We start from the raw sequence: 8,424 nt of genomic DNA on the forward strand, positions 1-8,424 counted from the left end.
ATGTTTATACATATACATACATATGTATATATATGTATACATACATATGTATATATATGTATACATACATAAATATATGTATAAATATATGTGTATATATATATAAATGTTTATACATATACATACATATGTATATATATAATGAAAAGGGGGGAATCTATTCCTGAAATTCTCTGTTACAATATCTATGGTAGGGGACATTCAAAAGGTCCACACCCAAGAGATAAGTGACACACCTAACAATTACCTAATTTTTTATATATATTTAATGCTCAATTTTAATGATTTTTAATGATATTACACTTTAAAGGAAGGTATTTTGTAGATTTTTTGTTTTGGGTAGAAGAAATGAAATTTTGGAGAAAATGAAGCAAAAATGGTGCAATCTGGAGTAAAAACGAGCAATAAAAAAAAATTCTGACTTAGCACATTTTGATATGTCTTTCTATGTTTAATCTACTTTAAATTTCTCACATATTTTTGAATGAAATTATACTTTAAAGAAAGGTTATTTTCATGCTTATTTTATAGGTACATCTATTAGGAGCGAAACACAACTGAAACAGGGCAAAATGGAGCCAAACGGAGCAAAACTGTGGAGCTGCTATAGGGTGGCGCACGATGCGCCAAACAGGCGCATGATTTATCAAAATCCAAGAAACTGGCACATGATGCGCCGATTGGGTGCCAGATGCACGGAAGACAACTTTTTACAGATTAAAGTAGTTCGAGACAAGTTTCTGCGCTAATTTTCAAAGGGACACTTGTTCTAAACACCCCTTGGAGTGATTCGATGCATGTAGACTCTTTGGATGGTTCTTTTATGAAGGGATATGTCTTTTGGATTAATGGACATGTATTTTGAATTCAAAAGAGTTTGACTTTTGGATAGAATTTTTTAGGGAATTTTGATTTTTTTTTAGAGGAAGTTACCCTTTTATAAAAAAAAGGAAGTCTAGGGCTTGAAGGAGAATTGTGTGGGCATGACTTTGTGTGTGTGTGTGTGTGTGTGGGGCGTGAGAGTGAGAGGAAGGACTTGGAGATTTTCTTCAAGGATTGTAAGAGGAGAGGGAAGGTGACAAATTTCTTCTTCATTACATTTCTAGAAGAAAATTGTGTGTACTTGTAAAAAGGAAAAGTGCTTGAAGAGAACTTCTATGGATTTGCTTTGGAATGATTGTTAGATAAGTTGTGTTCTTTTCTTTCTTTATTTTGTAAACTTATTTTTATATATGAAATTTGTGTTTTGTTGTATCCTCCTCATGAATTTTGAGTAGTCTTCTTTATCTTCTCCCTACTTTGAGATATGTTTTTGTGAAAAATTAATTTTATTTTATACGGTTTTAAATGTCAAAAATTTGTGATTGTATGAATCACATATTCATTTACTTTTGGATTTGATTAATTGAAATGTTAAAAAGTATTGAGAAACATATGTTCCGAATGATCTATGGTTTCTACATCACTGGGAGAATTACATTTGAATTCATGGGAGTGTATGTCATCCATGGAATTGAGTGCAATTCAATAGGGAAATATACTTTGTTGGATGCAAAATTGGAGATTTTAAGGTGACAGATTAAAATATCCAATTTGGTCTAGTTGATTGGAAATTGATGCAAGATTGTTACCCCTCACCCCTCAAGTGAGGGAGTAGGGAGTAGTGTGAGCTCTAAAGTGGCAGCCAGTATCTTCCCAGCCTAATCACAGAATTAGGAACCAAACTCTGGATTAGTCAATATTCTTCATAGCACTCGGAAGAGGGTAAATGAGGGGATTTCTCCTATTTGGTACAAAACATTTTTTATCTATTTTGAAATGATTTTAATTTCTTCACAATCTATATACATTGTAAAGGGGAAAGAGGCTTTCTTAAATTTGAACTCTTTATCACTAAATTTTGTTTGGTATTTATAAATTTAATTTTAAAGTTTAGTAAACTTAGTTCTTTTAGTTACATTTCTATTAGCCTTCATTAACCCCACTTTAATTTGTCTTTCTTACTTTAATTTTTATAGTTTGAATATTGTGATTTATGTTATTATCATAAAAATTTCCATCTTCCAAATTAGGACTTCATAGTAGTAGACTAGAATAAGCCTAAAAGATTTTTTATTGAGCTTCTCTATGGGATCGATGCTAGGATTTTAAAGAAAGCCCTATTTTACTTGAAGCGATACTGCACTTGCGTAGAGCCACTAGTGTGTGAACTATTTTATATATTTTATAACATTTTTATTTTAATCGCTAATATAAATTGCGTAGAGCTTTGGTCATATTTTTGGAAGCTAAATTACTGCATAATTTTGGGACGGGTCAGGTTTGTGGTACTGTTACTGGGAATTTAAATTTACATAAAGCACACAGAAAAACAACGCACACTAGGGGCGCATCAATTTTTTTGTGTTGTTGTCGGGAATGTTTCGGTAAGAACTTTAGGAGAGTTTTATTTAAACCCGTAAGACTTAGATTTCAAATTTATTGTATTATTATATAGTTTTTTAATTATTGTGTGTTTGTTTTAAAGAAAATCCAAAATACTATAAATATTTTTGATTACTTTCCCGTCTTTAGATTTGTATGCATAGTTCTGGAGCTGCAGACCATGAATTTTACAAGTCAGATTTGGAGAAAACTTTTGGGAGAGATTCAAAATAACTTAATGATTTTAATGTATAAATGGTGGATCAACCAGATAATGAATATTCATATTTGGATTATAATGCTACTAGCTTTGAAAGAGTAAACCCTAAGAGAGTGAAAAATTTTCAAGAAAGATATGCTTACATTTTAACTTCTCAGGTTGCAGATATTGAGAGGAAGTTGGATCAATACGTAGAAAGTTATCATTAAGGGTCTTGAGTTATTTAGGAAAATTTTTTTAGACAATTGATGGAGCCTAACTATTTTAAAATTGGCCATGAGATATATAATTCTTATTCCGATTATTACAATCCAGGTTGGAAAAATCATTTGAATTTTAACGGGAATAATAATTTTGAGGAGAAGAATAATTTTGGGAAGAAAATTAATTTAATCGGACATGTAGTTGGAATAATCATGGCCATTATAATGATGAACTTTCTTTTCCTCATAATTTTGACTTCAACTCCCAGAATGATGAGAAGGATTTATTAGAAGAGGTTGTGATTCAAATGAAGAGTGAGCTTGAAAATTAAAAGATCACAATAAGGAATATACAAATATAAATGTGGCAGATTATTAAAGCAATTAACAGGCAATTAACATGACCTTGGATGTTAGATTTTAACTTTAAATGACTATAATTATGCTTTAAATATTATGGTAAATTTAGGTAAAAGTTTTTAATAACAAAGGTCAATTCTAAAGTTAAAGATATTTAGTATGAAAGGATAAGACTATATTTTTCTTTTTAAAGTAAAGGAAATTGTATTTTTGAAGTGTTAAGAATTTTAGAATTTCATGTAAGAAGAAAAGAATAAGAAGACTTTATGAAAGACTTTATGAAAAATCATAAACTAATATGAATTTATAATATGAAGAAAGGTAAGGAGTTTTGACTTTAAGTAGTGGATAGTGAAGTTAAAAATTATTAAAGGCTATCCAGATATAGTAATCCTAACTTGAAAAAAAAGGAAAGGATTGAAAAGATCCTAAAAGAAAAATAAAAAGGAAAAAAAAGAAAAGAAAATAAAAATGAGTGAGAAGAACCTTGAGAAGATGCCTAACAAAAATTGGCATCAAAAATTAGCTTCACCTGAATCAACTTAAGAAAGATGCTTTATTACATTTTCTAAACTTGTATAGGAGTATTAGTAGCATTACTAGTAATGTTTTCATGAAGTTCTTTTTTATATGAATGTTCTCAGTATCCTTGATATGATAAATTATAATTCTTCTTGAAATGAATAGAGATTAAAAAAAGTTTAAATTTGATTAGTAAGTACTTTTAGACTTAGAGTTTGAATCTAAGTTAGTAAAGATTTTTCATAAATTTTACTATTTTATTTATTAAACTAAAGTATAGAAATTTATAATTTAATCTCTATCCTAAGTCATATTTTTATGTAGTAATAAGGTTACTTGAGGACAAGTAACATTTAAGTTTGGGGGAGTTGACACACCTAAAAATTACCTACTTTTCAAATATATTTTATGCTCAATTTTAATGATTTTCAATGATATTACACTATAGAGGAAGGTATTTTGCATATTTTTAGTTTCATGTACAAGAAACGGAATTTTGAAGAAAATGAAGCAAAAATGGTGCAATTTTGAGTAAAAAGGAGCAAGAAAGAAAATTCTGACTTGACACATTTTGGTTTGTCTTTCTATGTTTAATCTACTTTACATTTATCACATTTTTTTAAAAGAAATTACACTTTAAAGAAAGGTTATTTCATGCTTATTTAGTAGGTATATCTGTTAGGAGCAAAACACAACTGAAACAGGGTGAAACAGAGCTCGAACAGAGCCAAAAAGAGCAATACAGTGGAGCTGCTACGGGGTGGCGCATGATGCGCCAAAAATCTAGAGAACAGACACATGATGCGCTGATTAGGCGCGAGAAGCGCTGGAGATGAATTTTTACTGATTAATGCGGTTCAGATGAGTTTCTGCACGAATCTTCAAAGTGACACTTATTCTAAATACCCCTTGGAGTGATTCAACTCATCTAGACACTGAAAGATTTTTTTTTGAAGTGATATGTCTCTTGGATCAATGGACATATATTTTGGAATTCAAAAGAGTTGACTTTTGGATAAAATTTTGGGAGAGAATTTTAAATTCTTTCTGGAATGAGGCAACCTTTTATAAAAGAGAGGGAAGTCTAGGTCTTGAATGAGTTTTGTGTGGGCATGAGTTTTGTGTGTGTGTGTGTGTGTGTGTGTGTGTGTGTGGGGTGAGAGTGAGAGGAAGGGCTTGGAGATTTTCTTCAAGGATTGTAAGAGGACAGGGAAGGTGACATAAATCTTCTTCATTACATTTCTAGGAGAGAATTAAGATTACTTGTATATAGGGAAAGTTCTTGAAGAGAACTTCTAGGGATTTGCTTGAGAAGTATTGTGAGATAAGTTATGTTCTTTTTATGTTCTTTTCTTTCATGTTCTTTTCTTTCTTTATTTTGTAAACATATTTTTATATATGAAATTCATGCTTTATCGTATCTTTCTCATGAGTTTTAAGTAGTCTTCTTTATCCTTCTCCTTACTTTGAGATATGGTTTTGAGAAGAATTAATTTTGAATTGATTTTGTTTTATACGGGTTTAAATGTTAATTATTTGTGACTATTCGAACTTTGATCTTCATTTACTTTTCAATCTGATTAATTGAAATGTTAAAATTTGTTGAGAAACATATGTTCTAAATGAGCTATGATTTCTATAACATGGGGAGAATCACATATGATTTCATGGGAGAGTATGTTATCCATGTAATTGAGTGCAATAAAATAGGGAAATATACTTTGTTGGATGAAGAATTGGAGATTTTAAGGTGACAAATTAAAATCTTCAATTTGGTCCAGCTGATTGGAAACTGATGCGAGATTGTTAGCCCTCTAGCGAGGGAGTAGTGGGAGCTCTGAAGTGGCAGCCGGTATCCTCCCAGCCTAACCATGAAATTAGGAACTCTTGACCTCACTTTTGGTTGAGGTTTAGTTATTCCTCTTTAGTAACATAGGGTCTAGCCATAGGATTTTTATGTTGACTATTCCTAGAAAATTAGAAAAGGAACCCTCACCATTAGAAACTCTAAACTCCACCTTGCTCAACTTAAAGTTACACATATTTGTTCTAACCTCTAGCACTTAGTAGGTGGGGTCAGTATGAGGGGGCTCATATAGGACTATTTGACCTTAGGGTTAGCCCTGGGTGTTGGTCTAGAGCTTTTTCACTCACTAAACTCACTATCACCCACAATTACTCACAATCCTAAAACACAAATTGTTGGCTTTGATCCCTTGATCTTTTGGGAGACTCATGTAGATGGTCCCCTAAACCCATCAGCCCTAAGCTGGGGTTTGGCTAAGACCAGTACATAGAAGTCCCAAATGGGGATTTCATTGGTCCATAGATCATGTAGGGTTGTTGGTACCAAATTCTACCAAAATATCCAACTTGGCCTATTACCCACAAATCAACCCAAATCACCTAAATGCCCTTGAAACCTTAAATTTGGACAAAATTTCCAAATTCACTCAAAAAAACCCAAATTTGTTCAAAAATCATTTCAAACCATTTCAAAATACACAAATTTTCCAAATCCACCCAAAAATTCTAAAATTACCATAATATCCCAAAATTTACCAAATTTACAAAAATACCCTTGGCACCCCAATCTTTCCCAGAACATTCAAAACCATTTCAATTGTCTCTAAAACCAATCTGGATGCTCCAATTGAGTCCAATTTGGCCAATTTGACCATTTTGACCAAAACCCCCAAATTGCCTTTAAAGGCCCAATTTCCCCAAATTCACCTCAAATGTCCACCAGTTTGGCCCTAATTTCCCTCAATTTCAATCCTAAAATCAAATTTATATTTGATTTGATCAATCCAAACCAAACACAAGCCTAATTTCCCATGCTCTGAGCTCAATTTTGATCCAAATAAAAAACCCCAATTTTAGCCATATGACTTAATCTCACCTAATTGAACCTCATAGCCTAATAAATTTTCCCTAATTTGAATCCTACACTCTTCATAACACTCCTACACATCCAATTTGACCTTCAATTGGCCATGGTGAAGGCTCAATTTCACTTTTTCTAATTGGATAAATCAAGAAAATTGATCTAAAATTAAATAATAAAAATAGAAATTTAATTTAAAAAATCATGAAATTTAGCCGAAGTATTTATCTGACCTTAAGAAACCTCTAATAATTTTTTCATAAATATAAATTATATTTTATATAATTAAATAAATTAACCTTTGAAAACCCTATTTTATAAATTTAAATAGTTATCAAAATTAAATCAAAATTTGAGAGGTCCACATGTTCTCTTCTAACATTATAATTACCTCATGGATATCACACTTTAAACCCTCACAATCATTTGAGTTATGTTTAAAGAGTTATGAGATAAAGTGCCCCAAGGGGAAAGTGGTAATTTTAGGACTTTAGTGCCTTAATCAAAATGTAGGATTATTAAAGGGAAAATGGGTAATTTTGATCTTAATAAACATGTTTGGATGATTGAAATACAATGGGGCTAAAGGTAGAAACCCATTCAACACCCTTGCACAACATCAACCAAAAGCATAATTCTCCTAATCTTCATGACTGGGAAGTCAATTAAAGATCAAATGATTCTTAAGTTATGGGCTTAAGCCAAAAAGATGATAATTTACTTTCTCAAGCCCAAACTTGAAGATGATTTGACTATTTGATAAGAATACACATCACTCAAATCAAAACTTTGATAATAATCATTTCACTCATTATGATTATTAAAGGCTTGGTAGTGACATAGGGTCAATGTTTGAACTCAAGTTGATTGAATTTAGAAGTTATATGATTGGTGATTAACATCTTTAAACACGACATGCCTGACTTCGACTTTGGGCATCATAAATCTTAAATAACTCAAACATGCCTTAGGGACACTCACTCACATAAATCATAAATGAAACTTTAATTGATTAATCGAGTACCCTATCCTTGGGATAATTAAATTTGCAAGCTTCACTGAGCACTGGGGTAATCACACTCAAGCCTCAGATGATTATTGGAACATTATGATAAGATCAAAATGAACTCGGGATATTTCAAGAGACATTCAAAATGATCTAGGCCCACACCTTGAACATTTTGAAATCCTTTGGATATTTTGAAGGGCAAGTTGAACTTGTCACATTTTGTTTTAAAATGATCCACTAGGATCTTTCAAGATTTGACAAAATCATAACTTGAGGTTTGGTAGCTAAACCTTCATCCACTCATGCAATTTAAATTCCTTGCAACATTACATACATGCCTTGCAAGTATTGACCTTTCAGGTGGTTGAGCGATAAGAATTTCCAGGTACACTTTTAAATTAATGCATATGCCTTCTTGTATTCCTTATTTCAAACTTGAGAGTTAAACAATGATGTCACCCAGCATGAAAACCAGAACTGCTAGGATAGCCACCAAACCAAAATCAAAACTAAATTCAACCAAGATAAAATACACCGCCACAACATGCAAAATATTAGACAACTCAAAATTTAATCACAAACATCACAAAAATACAATTGCAACTAAATTAAGACGTCTTTATCAGATGATCGGGAATCCCTCGTATCCATGTAATTGAGTGCAATAAAATAGGGAAATATACTTTGTTGGATGAAGAATTGGAGATTTTAAGGAGACAAATTAAAATCTCCAATTTGGTCCAGCTGATTGGAAACTGATGCGAGATTGTTAGCCCTCTAGCGAGGGAGGAGTGGGAGC

This window comes from Phalaenopsis equestris, unplaced genomic scaffold (genome assembly GCF_001263595.1).
Source record: "Phalaenopsis equestris unplaced genomic scaffold, ASM126359v1 Scaffold200153, whole genome shotgun sequence".
NCBI lineage: Eukaryota > Viridiplantae > Streptophyta > Magnoliopsida > Asparagales > Orchidaceae > Phalaenopsis > Phalaenopsis equestris.